Source organism: Salmo salar, chromosome 07 (assembly GCF_965601325.2).
Source record: "Salmo salar chromosome 07, fSalSal1, whole genome shotgun sequence".
In the NCBI taxonomy this organism is placed as follows: domain Eukaryota; kingdom Metazoa; phylum Chordata; class Actinopteri; order Salmoniformes; family Salmonidae; genus Salmo; species Salmo salar.
In genome coordinates, this window is record NC_138297.1 from 67,051,280 (window position 1) to 67,077,317 (window position 26,038).

At 46.5% G+C, this 26,038-nt stretch overlaps 1 protein-coding gene across 3 annotated transcripts in view; it reads left to right on the top strand.

The window, feature by feature from the left end:
- LOC106593594 (CCR4-NOT transcription complex subunit 2-like) overlaps positions 1-26,038 on the top strand; it is a 77,150-nt gene that overhangs the window by 725 nt on the left and 50,387 nt on the right. The window lies entirely within an intron of this gene.

Here is a 26,038-nt window from a genome sequence, read left to right on the forward strand (position 1 = left end):
CAACGTTACCTCTTTTGGTGTTTGTTATGGTTCTATGTCTAATTTAGTTCTGGGGCTTCTAGTTAGCCGACTTTGCTAATCCGTACAACCGAAGTGTTCATTCATCCAACTTTATCTAGCCAGTGAATTAACTACTTTCAAGTTGCCCAGTTCGCTATCGAGTGGAACGGAATCAAACTTCAGCTTTAACGCATCGTGTTCCATTGAATGGTTGCCAGTTACGCCTGGCTAGTTGCATGAGTTGTTAGCCAACGTAGCCTACTGGTACTTCTGACAACACAGTAGCTATTTAAGGCAACTTCCAAGCCACGTAGTTAGCTACTCAACACACAATACCTAAACGATAATATCATGATTTCCCCATGCCGTCAGTTCATTCAGTAGTCTCTAGGATCAGAGTACAAAGCATTAGCCTGTGTTGTCCTTGGTCTGGAGAGACATGACTTTTCAGGAGTAGCTACATGCTGTGGTATTACATGATGGTGTAGCTAAAGGAATAAGACTCATGACTGTCTGTTTCAAAGGTCTGTTACAAGGTCTACCAGCTATGTATCTGCATTGACACTCAGGGAAAGGTCATGTTTTGGTTGCAGGTAGTGATTTGGAGCTCTTGACTGAAATGAAATGGCTATTAGAAAGAATATACCTACTCTAAATTAGCAAACATTTCTTAAACCCAACTGTGTTTCTGTCCAGGACTTCCAGCTGTGGATTTAATGCATTTAGGCCCCATTGTTTTGATATTCCAGTGAACACTAGTCTATTTGTTATGTATTTGGGTTGGTTGAGTCAGTCAGTGAATCTGGAATTTAGCAAAGTGAAGACTGACAGCAATCAGAATGGTGATTGATGTGAAGGTGACACAGCCCCTGACCTCAGGTGACTCTGTCTGATTTCCTCAGTGTTATCGCTAATTACAAATTAATAATTGTTTTTAGATAGGGTTAAATGAAATTATTCATGCCTAGAAGGATTCAATGTATGTATTTTTTTTAATGCCTTTTTAGGTCTTTGTTTCTCTGATGAACTACTGCTTTTTCCATCATTGTCCCTTTGGAAGATTGTGTCTTTAATGACCAGAATGCACTTTATTAATAAATCAAGTCTTATTTTTTTATTGTGTTAATCAATTCAGCCTTCTCTAAAGTAGGCTGTATGTTTCTAATTCTGCTTGGCCTGTCCACTTACTGTTTATTTTGATTGGCGTGAGGAGTGTGGCTTCATCTCTTTGAATCCAGAACATTTGTTGTCACCCACTGCTGGTAATAGCCTACATTTTAACAGTGCACTAACAGTCCCCAACATTTGTCATTAGTGTAGTCCCAGATTGTGTGTGCGTGCCCTGGCTGTGTAGTGTACAAATGCTGTGGAAGCAGAGGGGTCAGCAGCCACATATTGTTGTTCTGTCTTCAGCAACTCTAGTTCAGATGGAGTTGGATCATACATGTTTCTATTAAAACACAAGCTAGTCAACAGCCCTTGTTGTCATTACTACTGCCAAAGAACATGCAGTACCAAGGAGAGATCCAATGGGTCTTCAAGTGTCCACATTCAAGACAAATGTAAGGATACTGTAAACAGATAAGCTGCACATCTGATGTGGAAGCCAGGCAGATGTTACTTGAAATATTTTGTAAGTATTAAAAGCCCCTAAGCTATAGCCAAGGTCTATGGGTTTGGGATGGATCCTCAGCCTAGCATCATACCTGGCTCAGTAGTTAAAACAGTTGCTGAACCACATCAATGTGAACTGCTTCAGAGGAGTCAAACCAAAGAGCTGTGCAGGCAGCAACAGAAGAACAGGTGTGCCAGGCCCAGGCTGTTTGATCTGCCGTAACAGACAGACGGTGTGATTCAGGTCTTTTTAGTGAATCAGTGATGCGTATTAAGAAAAAAGTTGCACATATTGGCCAAAATCCCCTCTGGAAACGCTGGAAGTAGGATAACCCGTGTTTAGTGGTGGTACTGCTGGGTGGTGGGGGCGGCGGTACTGCTGGGTGGTGGGGGCGGCGGTACTGCTGGGTGGTGGGGGCGGCGGTACTGCTGGGTGGTGGGGGTGGCGGTGCTGGCTGTGAGGTTGGTGGGGGCGGCGGTGCTGGCTGTGAGGTTGGTGGGGGAGGATTAAGCGTATTTGTTTAGATATACAGTGCATTCAGAAAGTATTCAGACCCCTGGACCTTATCCACATTTTGTTACATTACAGCCTTATTCTAAAATGTATACAGTACCAGTCAAAAGTTTGGACACACTACTTATTCCAGGGTTTTTCTTTATTTTGTTTTTACTATTTTCTACATTGTAGAATAATAGTGAAGACATCAAAACTATGAAATAACACATATGGAATCATGTAGTAACCAAAAAAGTGTTAAACAAATCAACATATATTTGACATTCTTCAAAGTAGCCACCCTTTGCCTTGATGACAGCTTTGCACACACTTGGCATTCTCTTAACCTGCTTCATGAGGTAGTCACCTGGAATACATTTCAATTAACAGGTGTGCCTTGCTAAAAGTTAATTTGTGGAAATTGTTTCCTTATTGCCTTTGAGCCAATCAGTTGTGTTGTGACAAGGTAAGGGGGTATACAGAAGATAGCCCTATTTGGTAAAAGAACAGCTCAAATAAGCAAAGAGAACACATCTCAACATCAACTGTTCAGAGGAGACAGCGTGAATCAGGCCTTAATGGTCGAATTGCTGCAAAAAAACAGTACTGAGGGACACCAATAATAAGAGACTTGCTTGGGCCAAGAAACATGAGCAATGGATATTAAACTGTGGAAATCTGTCCTTTGGTCTGTTGAGTCCAAATTTGAGATTTAAACAGGGCAAAGACCCAACACATAGCCAGGCAGTCTAAGGGCTATTTGACCAAGAGGGAGAGTGATGGAGTGCTGCATCAGATGACCTGGCCTCCACAATTACCCAACCTCAACCCAATTGAGATGGTTTGGGATGAGTTAGACCACAGAGTGAAGGAAAAGCAGCTAACAAGTGCTCAGAATATGAGGGAACTCCAAGACTGTTGGAAAATCATTCCAGGTTAAGCTGGTTGAGAGAATGCCAAGAGTTTCCAAAGCTGTCATCAATGCAAATGTTGGCTTCTTTGAAGAATCTCAAATGGAAGATATATTTTGTTTTGTTTAACCTCTCTAGGCTAGGCGGGACGAATTCGTCCCACCTACGTAACAGCCACTGCTATCCTGTGGCGCGATTTTCAAAACCTTAAAAATCCTATTACTTCAATTTTTCAAACATATGACTATTTTACAGCCATTTAAAGACAAGACTCTCGTTAATCTAACCACACTGTCCGATTTCAAAAAGGCTTTACAACGAAAGCAAAACATTAGATTATGTCAGCAGAGTACCAAGCCAGAAATAATCAGACACCCATTTTTCAAGCCAGCATATAATGTCACCAAAACCCAGAAGACAGCTAAATGCAGCACTCACCTTTGATGATCTTCATCAGATGACAACCCTAGGACATTATGTTATACAATACATGCATGTTTTGTTCAATCAAGTTCATATTTATATCAAAAACCAGCTTTTTACATTAGCATGTGACGTTCAGAACTAGCATACCCCCCGCAAACTTCCGGGGAATTCGCTAACATTTTACTAAATTACTCACGATAAACGTTCACAAAAAGCATAACAATTATTTTAAGAATTATAGATACAGACCTCCTCTATGCACTCGATATGTCCGATTTTAAAATAGCTTTTTGGTGAAAGCACATTTTGCAATATTCTAAGTACATAGCCCAGGCATCACGGGCTCGCTATTTAGACACCCGGCAAGTTTAGCACTCACCATAATCATATTTACTATTATAAAAGTTTCATTACCTTTTGTTGTCTTCGTCAGAATACACACCCAGGACTGCTACTTCAATAACAAATGTTGGTTTGGTCCAAAATAATCCATCGTTATATCCGAATAGCGGCGTTTTGTTCGTGCGTTCCAGACACTATCCGAAATAGTAAAGAAGTGTCACGCGCATGGCGCAATTCGTGACAATAAAATTCTAAGTATTCCATTACCGTACTTCGAAGCATGTCAACCGCTGTTTAAAATCAATTTTTACGACATTTTTCTCGTAGAAAAGCGATAATATTCCGACAGGGAATCTCCTTTTCGGCAAACAGAGGAAAAAATCCCAAAGGCGGGGGCGGTCGGGGTCACGCGCATAAGCTAGTGTCTCTTGATCGGCCACTTGAGAAAGGCGATAATGTGTTTCAGCCTGGGGCTGGAATGACGACATTCTGTTTTTTCCCGGGCTCTGAGCGCCTATGGAAGACGTGGGAAGTGTCACGTTAGAGCAGAGATCCTTAGTAAATGATAGAGATGGAAAAGAAGTTCAACAAATGGTCAGACAGGCCACTTCCTGTAAAGGAATCTCTCAGGTTTTGACCTGCCATTTGAGTTCTGTTATACTCACAGACACCATTCAAACAGTTTTAGAAAATTTAGGGTGTTTTCTATCCATATGTAATAAGTATATGCATATTCTAGTTACTGGGTAGGAGTGGTAACCAGATTAAATCGGGTATGTTTTTTATCCAGCCGTGTCAATGCTGCCCCCTAGCCCTAACAGGTTAACACTTTGATGCCAGCGGAATGCTACCTGTCCGACTGCATAGTGCCAACTGTAAAGTTTGGTGGAGGAGGAATAATGATCTGAGACTGTTTTTCATGTTTCGGGCTTGACCCTTTAGTTCCAGTGAAGGGAAATCTTAATACTGCAGCATACAATGACATTCTAGACAATTCTGTGCTTCCAACTTTGTGGCAACAGTTTGGGGAAGGCTCTTTCCTGTTTCAGCATGACAATTCCCCCGCGTACAAAGCGAGGTCCATAAAGAAATGCTTTGTCGAGATCGATGTGGAAGAACTTGACTGGCCTGCATAGAGTCCTGACCTCAACCCCATCGAACACCTTTGGGATGAATTGGAACGCCGATTGGAGGCTATGCCTAATCGCCCAACATCAGTGCCCGACCTCACTAATGCTCTTGTGGCTGAATGGAAGCAAGTCCCCCACAGCAATGTTCCAACATCTAGTGGAAAGCCTTCCCAGAAGAGTGGAGGCTGTTATAGCAGCGAAGGGAATGAGATGTTCGACTTGCAGGTGTCCACATACTTTTGTTCATATGCACCTCTTGGGGCTGGAGGTAAAACTAAATATATTACCAGAAAATATTCAATCACAGGACTCCTAATCAACATCAACCAGAAAGGAACAATACAACTGAATACTGTAGAATAGTATTGCTTGTTGCAGCAGCATCACCTCTGTGCAGTGCCATAAACAAGGGCTGTATGGTACACTACCATTGTTAGTGTGTCAATCAACCAGCAGCACTTGTCTTGAGCTGCCTCCCTGGCAGGAGCTATGCTTCAGTGAGCTCTGAACCAAGGCCTCCTGTCACACAGCCAAATGGGTCCATTTAACCAGACCCTGTATAGGTGTCATAGTCATCAGTGTCAGAGACACAGAGCAGAGCGGGGCGCGTCGGGACAGAGCGGGGCGCGTCGGGACAGAGCGGGGCGCGTCGGGACAGAGCGGGACAGAGCGGGGCGCGTCGGGACAGGACAGAGCGGGCATGACAGAGCTGGACAGAGCAGGGCACGACGGGACAGCGCAGGACAGAGCGGAGCACGGCGGGACAGAGCGGAGCACGGCGGGACAGCGCAGGGCAGGGCACGGCAGGGCACGGCGGGACAGTGCGGCACAGCGCAAGGCACGGCGGGGCAGGGCACGGCAGGGCAGAGCAGGACAGGGCAGGGCACGGCGGGACAGGGCAGGGCACGGCGGGACAGGGCAGGGCACGGCGGGACAGGGCAGGGCACGGCGGGACAGCGCAGAGCAGGGCACGGCAGGACAGGACAGCTTAGAGCAGGGCACGGCACGGCAGGACAGCGCAGAGCAGGGCAGGACAGGACAGCTTAGAGCAGGGCACGGCAGGACAGAGCAGGGCAGCCTAAAGGAAGGTGTCCTCTATACTAGTGTGGAGTAGATGATGGGGGAGAGAGGGACAGAGAAGACATTCTGGTGTAAAGTAGTCTTCAGGTTGTCCTCCTTTCTGTAGTGGAATAGATGGAGAGTTCATTCTGCTCTCACACCAGATTCACCACACCATTTCATACTGCTCTCACACCAGATTCACCACACCATTTCATACTGCTCTCACACCAGATTCACCACACCATTTCATACTGCTCTCACACCAGATTCACCACACCATTTCATACTGCTCTCACACCAGATTCACCACACCATTTCATACTGCTCTCACACCAGATTCACCACACCATTTCATACTGCTCTCACACCAGATTCACCACACCATTTCATACTGCTCTCACACCAGATTCACCACACCATTTCATACTGCTCTCACACCAGATTCACCACACCATTTCATACTGCTCTCACACCAGATTCACCACACCATTTCATTCTGCTCTCGCACCAGATTCACCACACCATTTCATACTGCGCTCGCACCAGATTCACCACACCATTTCATTCTGCGCTCGCACCAGATTCACCACACCATTTCATTCTGCGCTCGCACCAGATTCACCACACCATTTGATTCTGCGCTCGCACCAGATTCACCACACCATTTGATTCTGCGCTCGCACCAGATTCACCACACCATTTGATTCTGCGCTCGCACCAGATTCACCACACCATTTCATTCTGCGCTCGCACCAGATTCACCACACCATTTCACTCTGCGCTCGCACCAGATTCACCACACCATTTCATACTGTGCTCGCACCAGATTCACCACACCATTTCATACTGCTCTCGCACCAGATTCACCACACCATTTCATACTGCACTCGCACCAGATTCACCACACCATTTCACACTGCTCTCGCACCAGATTCACCACACCATTTCATACTGCGCTCGCACCAGATTCACCACACCATTTCACACTGCTCTCGCACCAGATTCACCACTCCTGTGTTGCCCACAGAACTAGAATGTAGGGTTGTCAGGATACCACTATCGCTCGCCATCCTCAGAGGAAATAAAACATGAAGCCGACTCTGTTTCCTGAGGAAAACAGTCCTAACGCTGAAAGGGGAGACCTAGTCAGTTGAGGAAAACAGTCCTAACGCTGAAAGGGGAGACCTAGTCAGTTGAGGAAAACAGTCCTAACGTTGAAAGGGGAGACCTAGTCAGTTGAGGAAAACAGTCCTAACGTTGAAAGGGGAGACCTAGTCAGTTGAGGAAAACAGTCCTAACGTTGAAAGGGGAGTCCTAGTCAGTTGAGGAAAACAGTCCTAACGCTGAAAGGGGAGACCTAGTCAGTTGTACAACTGAAATGTGTCTTCCTCATTTAACCCTCTGAATCAGAGGCTGCCTTAATCCACGTCGTCGCTGCCCGGGGAACAGTTGTTGTTGGAAGGGCATATTATTTCCACTGAGCCGGCTCGTGGATTCTAACCAGCGACCTTTCGGTTACTGGCCCAACGCTCTTAACCGCTAGGCTACCTGCCTCCCTGTGACGAGCACCCTTTATGGTGTCACCCAGAATCACCTTGGTTTTCTTTCTGCCGTGGAAGATCATTGTTGTGCCACGGTGCTGGTACTTGTCACAACCCTACTAGAATGAGATGCTATTTCTATGGTGTAGTGGCCTATGCATCGCTTTGTTCTTCTGTTTCTATCTCTTAACAATAGAGATGACTACACTACTGACTACACTACTGCCTTCCCTGTCTTAACTACTCTCTCTAAAACCCCTCTGGAAGTCTCTGACTACACTACTGCCTTCCCTGTCTTAACTACTCTCTCTAAAACCCCTCTGGAAGTCTCTGACTACACTACTGCCTTCCCTGTCTTAACTACTCTCTCTAAAACCCCTCGGGAAGTCTCTGACTACACTACTGCCTTCCCTGTCTTAACTACTCTCTCTAAAACCCCTCTGGAAGTCTCTGACTACACTACTGCCTTCCCTGTCTTAACTACTCTCTCTAAAACCCCTCTGGAAGTCCCTGACTACACTACTGCCTTCCCTGTCTTAACTACTCTCTCTAAAACCCCTCTGGAAGTCTCTGACTACACTACTGCCTTCCCTGTCTTAACTACTCTCTCTAAAACCCCTCTGGAAGTCTCTGACTACACTACTGCCTTCCCTGTCTTAACTACTCTCTCTAAAACCCCTCTGGAAGTCTCTGACTACACTACTGCCTTCCCTGTCTTAACTACTCTCTCTAAAACCCCTCTGGAAGTCCCTGAAGACTTGATGAATACTTCCATGGTGGTTAATCTGTTGCCAGAAGGCAGCTTGCCCAGAGCACTCCTTTTTAGCCTGGCCAGCATTGTTCCAGAGGTGGGATATCTGACCACGTAGTCTGAAGACTGAATAACTCATTTGTTATTAATGAAGGGGTTTCATGTGATGTTGGCCTGTCCTCTAGTTCAGGGATAGTCATCTTCACATATGGAGGGCCTGGGACTTGATCTAGCCTGTCTTCATTTGTAGAGCAGTTCAGTCAGGTCAGACATATTCTGTGTCCCAAATGGCTCCCTATAAAGTGCACTAGTTTCTTTACCGGAGTCATATGGGCTTGGTCTAAACTAGTTGTCTAGGGAATAGGGGATGTTCCCAGGAAGACAGGCAGAGGTTAGGGGACTGCTCAGTGTTCTGTCCTCTCCAGTTACATGGCCCTGGCCTAGTCTGTCTGTTCATTCTGTCTGTCTGTTCATTCTGTCTGTCTGTTCATTCTGTCTGTCTGTTCATTCTGTCTGTCTGTTCATTCTGTCTGTCTGTTCATTCTGTCTGTCTGTTCATTCTGTCTGTCTGTTCATTCTGTCTGTCTGTTCATTCTGTCTGGGATGGGACTACTTCTGATTCCCCCCACCGTGTTAGAGCTGTTACTTACCTCTCCTCCACTCTGCTCTGCTGGGCCCCTGTGGTCCCCTGACTCTGACCCACATTCTAAAATCTGGCCACAAACAATCATAACAAAAACCAGTCATGAATGTGGCACCTCTGAGCTCTGTCAGGTCAGTTGTTACAGCACCAAATATTGACTGTCCTTGACTATAACAATATTAGTTATGTTTGGGTACCAGGGTCCTTGTTGAGCTTGTGTACAGTAGATTCATTTCCATATTGGGGACCAGTGTCCTTGTTGTTGAGCTTGTGTACAGTAGATTCATTTCCATATTGGGGACCAGTGTCCTTGTTGTTGAGCTTGTGTACAGTAGATTCATTTCCATATTGGGGACCAGGGTCCTTGTTGTTGAGCTTGTGTACAGTAGATTCATTTCCATATTGGGGACCAGGGTCCTTGTTGTTGAGCTTGTGTACAGTAGATTCATTTCCATATTGGGTACCAGGGTCCTTGTTGTTGAGCTTGTGTACAGTAGATTCATTTCCATATTGGGGACCAGGGTCCTTGTTGTTGAGCTTGTGTACAGTAGATTCATTTCCATATTGGGGACCAGGGTCCTTGTTGTTGAGCTTGTGTACAGTAGATTCATTTCCATATTGGGGACCAGGGTCCTTGTTGTTGAGCTTGTGTACAGTAGATTCATTTCCATATTGGGGACCAGGGTCCTTGTTGTTGAGCTTGTGTACAGTAGATTCATTTCCATATTGGGGACCAGGGTCCTTGTTGTTGAGCTTGTGTACAGTAGATTCATTTCCATATTGGGGACCAGGGTCCTTGTTGTTGAGCTTGTGTACAGTAGATTCATTTCCATATTGGGGACCAGGGTCCTTGTTGTTGAGCTTGTGTACAGTAGATTCATTTCCATATTGGGGACCAGGGTCCTTGTTGTTGAGCTTGTGTACAGTAGATTCATTTCCATATTGGGGACCAGGGTCCTTGTTGTTGAGCTTGTGTACAGTAGATTCATTTCCATATTGGGGACCAGGGTCCTTGTTGTTGAGCTTGTGTACAGTAGATTCATTTCCATATTGGGGACCAGGGTCGTTGTTGTTGAGCTTGTGTACAGTAGATTCATTTCCATATTGGGGACCAGGGTCGTTGTTGTTGAGCTTGTGTACAGTAGATTCATTTCCATATTGGGGACCAGGGTCCTTGTTGTTGAGCTTGTGTACAGTAGATTCATTTCCATATTGGGGACCAGGGTCCTTGTTGTTGAGCTTGTGTACAGTAGATTCATTTCCATATTGGGGACCAGGGTCCTTGTTGTTGAGCTTGTGTACAGTAGATTCATTTCCATATTGGGGACCAGGGTCCTTGTTGTTGAGCTTGTGTACAGTAGATTCATTTCCATATTGGGGACCAGGGTCCTTGTTGTTGAGCTTGTGTACAGTAGATTCATTTCCATATTGGGGACCAGGGTCCTTGTTGTTGAGCTTGTGTACAGTAGATTAATTTCCATATTGGGCACCAGGGTCCTTGTTGAGCTTGTGTACAGTAGATTCATTTCCATATTGGGGACCAGGGTCCTTGTTGAGCTTGTGTACAGCAGATTCATTTCCATATTGGGGACCAGGGTCCTTGTTGTTGAGCTTGTGTACAGTAGATTCATTTCCATATTGGGGACCAGGGTCCTTGTTGTTGAGCTTGTGTACAGTAGATTCATTTCCATATTGGGGACCAGGGTCCTTGTTGAGCTTGTGTACAGCAGATTAATTTCCATATTGGGGACCAGGGTCCTTGTTGTTGAGCTTGTGTACAGTAGATTCATTTCCATATTGGGGACCAGGGTCCTTGTTGTTGAGCTTGTGTACAGTAGGTTCATTTCCATATTGGGGACCAGGGTCCTTGTTGTTGAGCTTGTGTACAGTAGATTCATTTCCATATTGGGGACCAGGGTCGTTGTTGTTGAGCTTGTGTACAGTAGATTCATTTCCATATTGGGGACCAGGGTCCTTGTTGTTGAGCTTGTGTACAGTAGGTTAATTTCCATATATTGAGCTGAAGGCTGTCCTTACAATCCAGTTGGCTGCACTGTTGACGTGACCACGCTCTTTTACTCTCTCTGTTTCTCACTCTCATTTCCCTCTGTGTCTCGCTCTCATTTCCCTCTGTGTCTCGCTCTCATTTCCCTCTGTTTCTCGCTCTCATTTCCCTCTGTGTCTCGCTCTCATTTCCCTCTGTGTCTCGCTCTCATTTCCCTCTGTGTCTCGCTCTCATTTCCCTCTGTGTCTCGCTCTCATTTCCCTCTGTGTCTCGCTCTCATTTCCCTCTGTCTCACGCTCTCATTTCCCTCTGTCTCACGCTCTCATTTCCCTCTGTCTCACGCTCTCATTTCCCTCTGTGTCTCGCTCTCATTTCCCTCTGTCTCACGCTCTCATTTCCCTCTGTGTCTCACTCTCATTTCCCTCTGTTTCTCACTCTCATTTCACTCTGTGCCTCTGTGTCTCGCTCTCATTTCCCTCTGTCTCGCTCTCATTTCCCTCTGTGTCTCACTCTCATTTCCCTCTGTTCTCCTCTCATTTCCCTCTGTTCTCGCTCTCATTTCCCTCTGTCTCGCTCTCATTTCCCTCTGTCTCACTCTCATTTCCCTCTGTCTCACTCTCATTTCCCTCTGTCTCACGCTCATTTCCCTCTGTCTCACTCTCATTTCCCTCTGTCTTGCTCTCATTTCCCTCTGTTCTGCTCTCATTTCCCTCTGTCTCACGCTCTCATTTCCCTCTGTCTCACTCGCTCTCATTTCCCTCTGTGTCTCACTCGCTCTCATTTCCCTCTGTGTCTCACTCGCTCTCATTTCCCTCTGTCTCACTCGCTCTCATTTCCCTCTGTCTCACTCGCTCTCATTTCCCTCTGTCTCACTCGCTCTCATTTCCCTCTGTGTCTCACTCGCTCTCATTTCCCTCTGTGTCCCCCGCTCTTGGTGTCCCCCGCTCTTGGTGTCCCCCGCTCTTGGTGTCCCCCGCTCTTGGTGTGTGTTTGTGTGTAATCTGTAGTTCCCCAGAGAAGGACAGAGTGGGTCAGATTTCCTCTCCTATAACCAGTGTGTCTGTCTTCATCCTAACAACCCTTATGTTATGACCATGACATTCTGTAGGCTGAATGTGTTCAGTCTCTTTGGTCCTTTTGTTTTTAACACTCCAGTGTTCTACAACCAGCATGAATGGAAATGGTGACAGACTGGTTTGTCGTCGGTCGGGCCAGTCTATCTTTAGGGATACGTGTTGTTGGACACCTAGGAGAGCCTGGAGTTGCAGTATTGCACATTCTCACTGCTGGAGGTCTGTCATGTTGGGGAAACAGTTGTCTGACTGAAGACACACCTGGTATGAGTTCTGCCCACGGCAGTGCTGTGTCTGTGGATTCAGTGGAGCAGGGCGCTGCCTGGGTACAGCAGTATGTACCATGGGTAGCAGCACAGATGGCCTGTACTTCATGCTACTGTGGGCACATATGCTGCCTCATTTCCCCCGGTCTTGGCGAGATGCTGCCTCATTTCCCCCGGTCTTGGCGATATGCTGCCTCATTTCCCCCGGTCTTGGCGAGATGCTGCCTCATTTCCCCCGGTCTTGGCGATATGCTGCCTCATTTCCCCCGGTCTTGGCGATATGCTGCCTCATTTCCCCCGGTCTTGGCGAGATGCTGCCTCATTTCCCCCGGTCTTGATGATATGCTGCCTCATTTCCCCCGGTCTTGATGATATGCTGCCTCATTTCCCCCGGTCTTGGCGAGATGCTGCCTCATTTCCCCCGGTCTTGGCGAGATGCTGCCTCATTTCCCCCGGTCTTGGCGAGATGCTGCCTCATTTCCCCCGGTCTTGGCGAGATGCTGCCTCATTTCCCCCGGTCTTGGCGAGATGCTGCCTCATTTCCCCCGGTCTTGGCGAGATGCTGCCTCATTTCCCCCGGTCTTGGCGAGATGCTGCCTCATTTCCCCCGGTCTTGGCGAGATGCTGCCTCATTTCCCCCGGTCTTGGCGAGATGCTGCCTCATTTCCCCCGGTCTTGGCGAGATGCTGCCTCATTTCCCCCGGTCTTGGCGAGATGCTGCCTCATTTCCCCCGGTCTTGGCGAGATGCTGCCTCATTTCCCCCGGTCTTGGCGAGATGCTGCCTCATTTCCCCCGGTCTTGGCGATAAGCTGCCTCATTTCCCCCCGGTCTTGGCGATAAGCTGCCTCATTTCCCCCGGTCTTGGCGATTTTTATTTATTTCTGTCCAGATGAAAATGTACCAAGGAAATGTCATTAACATGATGTAACTAGGCTGGCTACTGCATTGTTTTCTCTTCTCTATTTGTGTGACTAATCCTTGTGTTCTGATCTCGTATCCATCTGAGGCATAGCAGAGGAACAAGTTGGGCTAGCCCATTTAGTCAGGAAAAACACATGACAAATGGGTCACATTAGTATTCACTGCAGTACAGATACTGATTGGCTAGCTTCTGACAGAATCTCTTTAATCTGCTTCTTTAGCTGATACGCTGGTTGTATCCCAAAATGCACCCTATTCCATACGTAGTGCACTACTTTTGACCAGAGCCCACAAGCCCTGGTCTAAAGTAGTGCACTATACAGGGTGTAGGTTGCCATCTGGGATGCTAAGTAGACTTACTGTGGATGGGTTTGGACAGGATGCTACACAGCTCGGTCGGTCTTGTCAAGAACTAACGGCGCCTGTCCAAGGCCTTGCAGAATTTGGAACGTGATAAGTCACTACAGTCAGGTGGTCTAGAGGTCACCTCTTCTACTAGACTACAGTCAGGTGGTCTAGAGGTCACCTCTTCTACTAGACTACAGTCAGGTGGTCTAGAGGTCACCTCTTCTACTAGACTACAGTCAGGTGGTCTAGAGGTCACCTCTTCTACTAGACTACAGTCAGGTGGTCTAGAGGTCACCTCTTCTACTAGACTACAGTCTGGTGGTCTAGAGGTCACCTCTTCTACTAGACTACAGTCTGGTGGTCTAGAGGTCACCTCTTCTACTAGACTACAGTCTGGTGGTCTAGAGGTCACCTCTTCTACTAGACTACAGTCTGGTGGTCTAGAGGTCACCTCTTCTACTAGACTACAGTCTGGTGGTCTAGAGGTCACCTCTTCTACTAGACTACAGTCTGGTGGTCTAGAGGTCACCTCTTCTACTAGACTACAGTCTGGTGGTCTAGAGGTCACCTCTTCTACTAGACTACAGTCTGGTGGTCTAGAGGTCACCTCTTCTACTAGACTCCAGTCTGGTGGTCTAGAGGTCACCTCTTCTACTAGACTCCAGTCTGGTGGTCTAGACCTCTTCTACTAGACTCCAGTCTGGTGGTCTAGACCTCTTCTACTAGACTACAGTCTGGTGGTCTAGACCTCTTCTACTAGACTCCAGTCTGGTGGTCTAGACCTCTTCTACTAGACTACAGTCTGGTGGTCTGGACCTCTTCTACTAGACTCCAGTCTGGTGGTCTGGACCTCTTCTACTAGACTACAGTCTGGTGGTCTAGACCTCTTCTACTAGACTCCAGTCTGGTGGTCTGGACCTCTTCTACTAGACTACAGTCTGGTGGTCTAGACCTCTTCTACTAGACTACAGTCTGGTGGTCTGGACCTCTTCTACTAGACTACAGTCTGGTGGTCTAGACCTCTTCTACTAGACTCCAGTCTGGTGGTCTAGACCTCTTCTACTAGACTCCAGTCTGGTGGTCTAGACCTCTTCTACTAGACTCCAGTCTGGTGGTCTAGACCTCTTCTACTAGACTCCAGTCTGGTGGTCTAGACCTCTTCTACTAGACTCCAGTCTGGTGGTCTAGACCTCTTCTACTAGACTCCAGTCTGGTGGTCTATTTGGAGCGCTGCCATTTGACATTTTGTCCCATACTGGCTCCCATTGACACATCACATATGCAGCTGTTCTAGACTGCAGACACATTATGAACTGATGGGCTTCTATTGCATGTTGTTGCATTCCAGAGCTGCACCTGAAAACAACCTCTTAGCCCACATCTGTAGGCTCAGTGTCTAACTGTTGGCTGGCTTCTAACAGAATTAAGAGCTCATAGCTTTACTACTAGTCTGAGTGTTGTGTTGTAGTCTGACTCTGAGGAAGTGTTAATTCATCCCTGTATCCCATCCTGTCAAGCTGTGCCATTGATACCCACTAGACTAGAGCCTCCAGCAGCCAGATGGGTAGGAGAGGAATGGAGATCCAAAATGGTGGCCCAGTTGAGAGGTTTTGGCCCTGCCTGGAGTGGAGGTAATGGGACTGTGCCGCTGATGCCCACTAGATTAGAGCCTGCAGCTACCAGCTGGATAGGTGATTGGTGAGAATTAGATCCAAAATGGCGTCCCAGTGGGAAGTTGTGGGCCCTGCCTGGAGTGGAGGTAATGGACTAGAGTACTGCAGCTGCACCTGGCTCCAGAGCTGTTAGGTGGGAGCTGGGGCACGGCGGTTAAACTGCTGCTGCTGAGGAGGAGGGAGGAAACCCAGCTCTATGAATGGCTTTGCAGAACATCAAAATGCCACTATGCCAGCTCCTTAACCTCTTGGGGCTATGTGGGACGCTAGCGTGCCACCCGTGGTGCACCCTATCAACAGCAGGTGCATTTCAAGAGCGGCACATTTGAAACCAAATAAATGTCAAAATTCAAATTTTTCAAACATACAACTATCTTACACCCTTTGAAAGATAAACATCTCCTTAATCTAACCACGTTGTCCGATTTCAAAAAGGTTTTACGGCGAAAGCATAAAGTTAGATTATGTTAGGAGAGTACATTGACAATAGCTGTGTGTAATGTTTTGTCAATTCAAAGACGGGCGTCACCAAAACCATAAAACCAGCTAAAATGATGCACTAACCTTTGACAATCTCCATCAGATGACACTCCTAGGACATTGTTAGACAATACATGCATTTTTAGTTCTATCAAGTTCATATTTATATCCAAAAACAGCGTTTTACTATGGCGTTGATGTTCAGGAAATCGTTTCCCTCCAATAACCGGCAGTCAAGTCAGCACAACAAATTAAATAATTAATATTAGAAAACATTGGTAAAATATTATATTGTCATTTAAAGAATTATAGATTTACATCTCTTGAACGCAATCGACTTGCCAGATTTAAAAATAACCTTACTGGGAAATCACACTTTGCAATAATCTGAGCACTGCGCCCAGAAAAATACGCTTTGCGATACAGACTGACCGCCATGTTGGAGAGATCTAAAATCGAAAATACTATGTAAATAATCCATTACCTTTGATTCTCTTCATCAGATGTCACTTCCAGGAATCCCAGGTCCATAACGAATGTAGTTTTGTCCAAAAAGCTCCGTGTTGTTAGCACATGATCTAAGCCCGCCGGACTTAACTTCATGAACGAGGGGAAAAAATATTTGTACGTTCGTTCAAACATGTCAAACGTTGTATAGCATAAATCATTAGTGCCTTTTTTAACCAGAACATGAATAATATTCAAGGTGGACGAATGCATTCTCTTTTAAAACGTATTGGAACGAGGGTACCCAACATGACCTCGTGCGCCAGAGTCTAATCGGCCATCACCGTTCCAAGGCTCTTGTTCGGTCAGATCTCACAGTAGAAGACTCAAAACACTTTGTAAAGGCTGGTGACATCTAGTGGAAGCAATAGGAAGTGCCAAAACATTAATAAGCCCCTGTGTGTTTCAATGGCATAGGCTTAAAGGTAATTCAACACATCAGGTATCCACTTCCTGTCAGAATCTGTCTCAGGGTTTTGCCTGCCAAATGAGTTCTGTTATACTCACAGACACCATTCAAACAGTTTTAGAAACTTTAGGGTGTTTTCTATCCATATATAATAAGTATATGCATATTCTAGTTACTGGGTAGGATTAGTAACCAGATTAAATCGGGTACGTTTTTTTTATCCAGCCGTGAAAATACTGCCCCCTAGCCCCAACAGGTTAACTCTGGCTGCAGCACAGGAGGCTGCTGAGGGGAGGACGGCTCATAATAATGGCTGGAATAGAGTGAATGGAATGGCATCAAACCAATACATTCCATGAGTTTGATACCTTTCCATTTATTCTGTTCCAGCGTTTACTATGAGCCCATCCTCCCTAATGAAGGTGCCACCAGCCTCCTGTGAGCTGCATACTAGTGTTCTGAAAGGGATCAATAAGAAGCAGCAAGTCGCCATGTTTCCCAGTGATCTAGCCATGAAAGAGCAGGGTTTGATGAGAGGAAGTCGCCATGTTTCCCAGTGATCTAGCCCTGAAAGAGCAGGGTTTGATGAGGGGAAGTCGCCATGTTTCCCAGTGATCTAGCCCTGAAAGAGCAGGGTTTGATGAGAGGAAGTCGCCATGTTTCCCAGTGATCTAGCCCTGAAAGAGCAGGGTTTGATGAGAGGAAGTCGCCATGTTTCCCAGTGATCTAGCCCTGAAAGAGCAGGGTTTGATGAGAGGAAGTCGCCATGTTTCCCAGTGATCTAGCCCTGAAAGAGCAGGTTTTGATGAGAGGAAGTCGCCATGTTTCCCAGTGATCTAGCCCTGAAAGAGCAGGGTTTGATGAGAGGAAGTCGCCATGTTTCCCAGTGATCTAGCCCTGAAAGAGCAGGGTTTGATGAGAGGAAGTTGCCATGAGTCTCTCACTACGAGAGAAGTTGGAACTGAATACAAGCAGCCTCCAAATTCACCTACTGTTCCACCAAGGGTTGATGAATGGACACTGTTGGTCAACTGAGATTTCTTTAGTCCAGCAGTCTCCTGTTTGGAGTTTATTTTTCACGTCCTCTGCATCAATTATACTTTTACACATGTTACAGTGTTGGAGTTAGTAATAACCTAGTTATTAATGTGGTTATGATAGGCTGTAGGTCAGTCCCTACTGGTCACATGCATGCGATGCTTACATGTGTCATGTAAAGAGAGCAAGGTTTGAGGGAATAGGGAATGTCTGTCCTAAACAAATGAGGGATTTCTATAACGAAGCTTTTCAGTCAGGGAAAAACAAGAAGCTAGAAATGTCTTACGTTGCAGGTTCAGCACCACGGACAGCGCCATTAACCCTGTAGCTGTGGTCGCTACAGCAGGAGGAGGAGACGACATGCCCGGCCCTAATCCACTTCCATCAGGCTCCCTCAGTCATCTGTGTTCTGTAAACGGTGCTCTTAAAGCAGCAGACGCCCTCAGTCATCTGTGTTCTGTAAACGGTGCTCTTAAAGCAGCAGACGCCCTCAGTCGTCTGTGTTCTGTAAACGGTGCTCTTAAAGCAGCAGACGCCCTCAGTCATCTGTGTTCTGTAAACGGTGCTCTTAAAGCAGCAGACGCCCTCAGTCGTCTGTGTTCTGTAAACGGTGCTCTTAAAGCAGCAGACGCCCTCAGTCGTCTGTGTTCTGTAAACGGTGCTCTTAAAGCAGCAGGCTCCCTCAGTCATCTGTGTTCTGTAAACGGTGCTCTTAAAGCAGCAGACGCCCTCAGTGCCCGCGGCTTGGTTTGTTTTGCCCCCTAACTTTTCTTAACAAATAAAAATGAACCATTTTGTTTATTTTTTTGGTTTTTCATTGTTGGACCATAAGACTGTAAAAACACCACGTGATTTTAATCTGGGAAATCTGTTCCCAAGTATTCCCAGGCATGATAGAGAGACACGTGATCATATACAATGTAAGCAAGGTTTGAAATGATTGTTTTAGTCATATTATCGGATTGTTCTTCTTGTGGTCAATTTGTAGTCTACAAATGATTTGTAATTCTGTTCCCCACCGTCCGTTCTAGAAAAGATCGGCCTGTTGAAGATCCCTTCAGTAAGGTGTTTTTATATATGGAAAATACAAGTAAAAAACATTTGACCAGTCCAGAGAACAGACGACTGGTGTCCCTCAGATCCAGATCTGTCTGATTCCAGTGGGAGAATAAGACCTTTCTTTTGTCCTCCCAGCATAGCCTGCTCTAGTATTCTACTCTTGACAGAGAGCCAGACTGTAGTGTTATTGGCTGCGAGTGGGCCCTGGTCCACTTCTGATTCCTGACACTTAATCAGTATGTGCTTCTGGCGTCCATCTTGATTTATCTCCAGCTAAATGGTGGGACATCAGTCTTTCTGTCAGGACAGGAGTTGAGGTGTTGGTATTATTCTCTTCCCTCCACCCACTGCCTTTCCTCGCCACTGCCTTTCCTCGCCACTGCCTTTCCTCGCCACTGCCTTTCCTCGCCACTGCCTTTCCTCGCCACTGCCCTTCTGGCCTGGCTGGCACACATCTGTCTGGAACTCCAATGTGTTTAGAAACATCTGTCCAGAGGTCACAGTTTAACCTCTCTGGGCTAGGTGGGACGAATTCGTCCCACCTACGCAACATACAGTTGAATCCTGTGGCGGGATTTTCAAATACCTTAGAAATGCTATTATTTCAATTTCTCAAACATATGACTATTTTACACCATTTTAAAGACAAGACTCTCGTTAATCTAACCACACTGTCCGATTTCAAAAAGGCTTTACAACGAAAGCAAAACATTAGATTATGTCAGCAGAGTACCCAGCCAGAAATAATCAGACACCCATTTTTCAAGCTAGCATATAATGTCACAAAAACCCAGAAGACAGCTAAATGCAGCACTAACCTTTGATCTTCATCAGATGACACACCTAGGACATTATGTTATACAATACATGCATGTTTTGGTCAATCAAGTTCATATTTATACAAAAAACAGCTTTTTACATTAGCATGTGACGTTCAGAACTAGCATACCCCCCGCAAACTTCCGGTGAATTTACTAACAATTTACTAAATTACTCACGATAAATGTTCACAAAAAACATAATTATTTTAAGAATTATAGATACAGAACTCCTTTGTGCAATCGAGGTGTCCGATTTTAAAATAGCTTTTCGGTGAAAGCACATTTCGCAATATTCTCAGTAGATAGCCCAGCCATCACGGCTAGCCATTTAGACACCGACCAAGTTTAGCCCTGATCAAACTCCGATTTACTATTACAAAAGTTTGATTACCTTTGTTGTCTTCGTCAGAATGCACTCCCAGGACTGCTACTTCAATAACAAATGTTGGTTTGGTCCAAAATAATCCATCGTTATATCCAAATAGCGGCGTTTTGTTCGTGCGTTCCAGACACTATCCGAAATGGTAAATCAGGGTTACGAGCATGGCGCAATTCGTGACAAAAAAAATCTAAATATTCCATTACCGTACTTCGAAGCATGTCAACCGCTGTTTAAAATCCATTTTAATGCAATTTTTCTCGTAAAAAAGCGATAATATTCCGACCGGGAATCTCCGTTTAGGTAAACAGAGGAAAGAAAACAAAGCTTTCGGTCGACGTGGGCACGCGCCTGAGTCTCACAGTACTGTAACCAGCCACTACCCAAACGCGCTACTTTTTTTCAGCCAGAGCCTGCAAAGCCACGATTCAGCTTTTTGCCGCCTTCTGAGAGCCTATGGCAGCCGTAGGAAGTGTCACGTAACAGCAGAGATCCTTTGTAATGGATAGAGATGGCAAAGAAGGCCAAGAAATGGTCAGACAGGGTACTTCCTGTACAGAATCTTCTCAGGTTTTGACCTGCCATTTGAGTTCTGTTATACTCAGACACCATTCAAACAGTTTTAGAAACTTTGGAGTGTTTTCTATCCAAAGCCAATAATTATATGCATATTCTAGTTACTGGGCAGGAGTAGTAACCAGATTAAATCGGGTACGTTTTTTTATCCAGCCGTGTCAATACTGCCCCCTAGCCCTAACAGGTTAATGTCGTCTGCACATAGAACAGTATGGTGGGGACTAGGACTATCAGAATATACTACCGCTCAATTGCTGTTGTGGTTAATGGTCCCTGTCATTAAAAGAAGACGTGTGGAAAGTAGACTAAAGTCAGTCTACACTACATGATTTAGCTGTCCCAGACAAGTCTTTGAGATGGGAGACAAAACCCCCATGTTTCCTACTCGGGGTCGCGCGGCCGTCATTAGGCTTGGGACGACATACCGTTTTATACCGGGGTATTTTGAAATACCCATGGTATGATTTTTCAATACCTATTAAAAAAAAACAAATGTAAAAAATATTTTGTGTGCTTCTCCACTGCTTCTATCCAACAATGAGGTTAAGAAGAACTCTAAAATATCTGATGTTTTGAATAAATTCTATCCGGCTCAGGGCTCCAGCGATGCATTTGGTTTGCTAACTGGCTAGCTAAGTGGCTAAATGTCAAGATCAAACTTCCTGGTTACAGCAGAGATATTCAACCCCCCCTGGATCAGATCCCTGTTGCCATGTTAGGTTGATCTCCCAGTGCAGGCTAAGTGCAGTACGCCTGGTGGGAGCTAATAAGGGGGACATTGACTGGCTTGATCAGTGAGACACATTTGACAGAAGTACAGAAAGTAACAAAATTGGAGTACCGGAGCGTTTTTCATGTTCTAGTATCGAGTTTCAGTATACCGTCCAACACTAGTGTGGAGCACATATGTATCCGTGTCAGGTAGAGGAAGTCAGAGTGGTGCTCCTCAGGTGGCGTCTCTGCTGCTGACAGTGCTATCTGTAGTACACTGTCCACTGATAGAAACTGTTCCTGGTAGGAGTGGTAGTCTTGAGGCGTGTCCAGCTCTGGAGCTCCAGCAGGGAGCCAGTCAGCCAGCCAGGGAGGGAAGGAGGGAGGTGGTCAGGGAGCCCGTCAGCTAGGGAGGGAAGGAGGGAGGTGGGCAGGGAGCCAGTCAGCCAGGGAGGGAAGGAGGGAGGCGGGCAGGGAGCCAGTCAGCCAGGGAGGGAAGGAGGGAGGCGGGCAGGGAGCCAGTCAGCCAGGGAGGGAAGGAGGGGGGGAGGAAGGCGGGCAGGGAGCCAGTCAGCCAGGGAGGGGGGGAGGCGGGCAGGGAGCCAGTCAGCCAGGGAGGGGGGGAGGCGGGCAGGGAGCCAGTCAGCCAGGGAGGGGGGGAGGCGGGCAGGGAGCCAGTCAGCCAGGGAAGGAGGGAGGCGGGCAGGGAGCCAGTCAGCCAGGGAGGGAGGGAGGGAAGGAGGGAGGCGGGCAGGGAGCCAGTCAGCCAGGGAGGGAGGGAGGAGGGGGAGGGAGGCGGGCAGGGAGCCAGTCAGCCAGGGAGGGAAGGAGGGAGGTGGGCGGTGAGGCGGGAAGGGAGTCCCTGCTGCTCTGAGGAAGATGCCCACTTCACACACTGACTCCAGGTGCCCATCTCTCTCACAGGGACCAGACACTTATGTATAGATAGGACATGTTTAAAATTGCAGATGGTGGTTTTGAACGAGGCTGAAGAAGAACAGATATATGAAAAATAGGTGACACTGTTATTACAGTATTATTGGCTTAGCCGATCAGTTTTGTTTTGTTACAGATGCTGTCAGGCCATGTTAGGTTTATTTCATAACCTGTTTGCTGAGTTTTCTAAGCATGACTCCTACTTTCTGAACTGATACACATCAACCCGCCTATATAAGACCTTATGTGTGTTTTCTAACTGGACTGCTCCGTGTAGGAAGCAGCTGAACACTGACACATCATCCATCTACCTGACTCTGGCCCCATTGTGGACATTGTACTCAATGTTCTCTGAATCTACCAACTTCAGTCTGATGTTTTCATCAACCCTCTCCCTTAACAGCCAGAACCAAACTGTTTAGAAAATCTATCTACAGTGGTGAACTCCTCTCTTTGGCAGACAGATTACATACTTTCACGTCTATACAAAAAGCCTGTTCCCTCTCACTTCATCAGTGCTGCCTTCATCAGTAGTACCAGTAGGGTTATCAAATGGTACAAGTCTATATAATAGTGTGAGGTGTTCCCAGGCTTGTAATTGGCTGTTGTGTGAAACACAGGCACCATGCAGGAAGAAAGGCAGAGAGGTTTCCTCCTGGGTTTGTTGTTGACCTGGATAACCTGCTGAACGGAACAGTTGGTTGGTGGCAGGCAGGCAGGCAGGCAGGCAGACTTGGAACCACTAGAAAGGATATTCAACTCAATAGGTGGGTGATGGCGGATTGACATGCAATCCCCCCTTATCAATCTACACACAATACCCCCTTATCAATCTACACACAATACCCCCTTATCAATCTACACACAATACCCCCTTATCAATCTACACACAATCCCCCCTTATCAATCTACACACAATACCCCCTTATCAATCTACACACAATACCCCCTTATCAATCTACACACAATCCCCCCTTATCAATCTACACACAATCCCCCCTTATCAATCTACACACAATCCCCCCTTATCAATCTACACACAATACCCCCTTATCAATCTACACACAATACCCCCATAATCACAAAACAAAAACAAATGTTTGCCCATTTTATAAAAATAAAAAAAACTACTGAAATATCAAATTTACATAAGTATTCAGACCCTTTACTGAGTACTTTGTTGAAACACCTTTGGCAGCGATTACAGCCTCAAGTCTTCTTGGGTATGACGCTACAAGCTTGGTACACCTGTATTTGGGGAGTTTCTCCCATTCTTCTCTGCAGATCCTCTCAAGCTCTGTCAGGTTGGATGGGTAGCGTCACTGCGCAGCTATTTTCAGGTCTCTCCAGAGATGTTCAATCGGGTTCATTTCCAGGCTCTGGCTGGGCCACTCAAGGACATTCAGACTTGTCCCGAAGCCACTCCTGCGCTGTCTTGGCTGTGTGCTTAGGGTTGTTATCCTGTTGGAAGGTGAACCTTCACCCCAGTCTGAGGTCCTGAGCGCTTTGGAGCAGGTTTTCATCAAGGATCTCTCTGTACTTTGCACCGTTGATCTTTGCCTCGATCCTGACTAATCTCTCAGTCCCCGCTGCTGAAAAACATCCCCACAGCATGTTGCTGCCACCACCATCCTTTACCTCCCCTACTCCTTAATGTCCTGATGGCTGGTCTTCATCTAGTCACCACCATCCTTTACCCCCCTACTCCTTAATGTCCTGATGGCTGGTCTTCATCTAGTCACCACCATCCTTTACCCCCCCTACTCCTTAATGTCCTGATGGCTGGTCTTCATCTAGTCACCACCATCCTTTACCTCCCTACTCCTTAATGTCCTGATGGCTGGTCTTCATCTAGTCACCACCATCCTTTACCCCCCTACTCCTTAATGTCCTGATGGCTGGTCTTCATCTAGTCACCACCATCCTTTACCCCCCTACTCCTTAATGTCCTGATGGCTGGTCTTCATCTAGTCACCACCATCCTTTACCCCCCTACTCCTTAATGTCCTGATGGCTGGTCTTCATCTAGTCACCACCATCCTTTACCTCCCTACTCCTTAATGTCCTGATGGCTGGTCTTCATCTAGTCACCACCATCCTTTACCCCCCCTACTCCTTAATGTCCTGATGGCTGGTCTTCATCTAGTCACCACCATCCTTTACCCCCCCTACTCCTTAATGTCCTGATGGCTGGTCTTCATCTAGTCACCACCATCCTTTACCCCCCTACTCCTTAATGTCCTGATGGCTGGTCTTCATCTAGTCACCACCATCCTTTACCCCCCTACTCCTTAATGTCCTGATGGCTGGTCTTCATCTAGTCACCACCATCCTTTACCCCCCTACTCCTTAATGTCCTGATGGCTGGTCTTCATCTAGTCACCACCATCCTTTACCCCCCTACTCCTTAATGTCCTGATGGCTGGTCTTCATCTAGTCACCACCATCCTTTACCCCCCTACTCCTTAATGTCCTGATGGCTGGTCTTCATCTAGTCACCACCATCCTTTACCTCCCTACTCCTTAATGTCCTGATGGCTGGTCTTCATCTAGTCACCACCATCCTTTACCCCCCTACTCCTTAATGTCCTGATGGCTGGTCTTCATCTAGTCACCACCATCCTTTACCTCCCTACTCCTTAATGTCCTGATGGCTGGTCTTCATCTAGTCACCACCATCCTTTACCTCCCTACTCCTTAATGTCCTGATGGCTGGTCTTCATCTAGTCACCACCATCCTTTACCCCCCCTACTCCTTAATGTCCTGATGGCTGGTCTTCATCTAGTCACCACCATCCTTTACCCCCCCTACTCCTTAATGTCCTGATGGCTGGTCTTCATCTAGTCACCACCATCCTTTACCCCCCTACTCCTTAATGTCCTGATGGCTGGTCTTCATCTAGTCACCACCATCCTTTACCCCCCTACTCCTTAATGTCCTGATGGCTGGTCTTCATCTAGTCACCACCATCCTTTACCCCCCTACTCCTTAATGTCCTGATGGCTGGTCTTCATCTAGTCACCACCACACATACAGGGTGTAATGACCAGATGCTTGTCCCCGCCCCCAACAATGGGATTCGTTGTCCACAGCAGGCTGTCAAGCGCCCGCCTATTCCTCTTTGGATTGGTGGATACAGCTTGTTATTTGAATATGTTTTTGGGAGCAGATTTATTAGTGAAAATGTAAATTTTAGGCCAGAAAACGGAGCAGTTATTTGAAAATAGGTCGGTCCGTTATGTTTAGTTTTAAACATCCAAGAGTGTCCTGGAGTGTTGTACTCTCCTAATGAACACGCCCTAGATGTTCCTTGTTGTGTAGGCCAGTCTCAGTCATGAGCTTCTGGCTCAAAGTTGCTGTGGTGTGAGACGAATGGAAATGGCCTACTCGGTGTATGTAGAGCGGGTTGGTGAGAGTCTGGGAAGGTTTTTCATCTTGGTCTAAGGTCATAACACAGGCTGTTGGTAGCTGGTGTGGGAGATAAATAGTTAGGCCATTAGTGTTCCTTCAGAGGGTGGACCATGTTGTCTTGGGTCAGTGCTAATGGATTCTTCCTTTATTTTGGTGGGATTTTGACAGTATGATAGTTTACTCTCTAGTCCTACAGCTGGTTTTCAAACATCCTCTCAAGGTCATCCAGCAGCCTACTGTATTCCACAGTGTACTTGGCCTGGATTTGTAGACAAAATACATTTTTCTGTTCTCCACAACAACCCCGATGTTGAGCTTTGTTTTATGCTCTTGCTTGGCCTCATCCCTTTGAGTTAGTTAGCTTAGCCAACGGTCTTGGGCCTAAACTGTAAAATGGGTCCGAGATGTCTAGTTTGTGCTACAAGGCTAGATGGAGAATTTTGCTTCAAAAAGGGAAATGTAGAAAACATATTTTCAAAAGTAGGCTTGAATATGAAGGCATCTGGG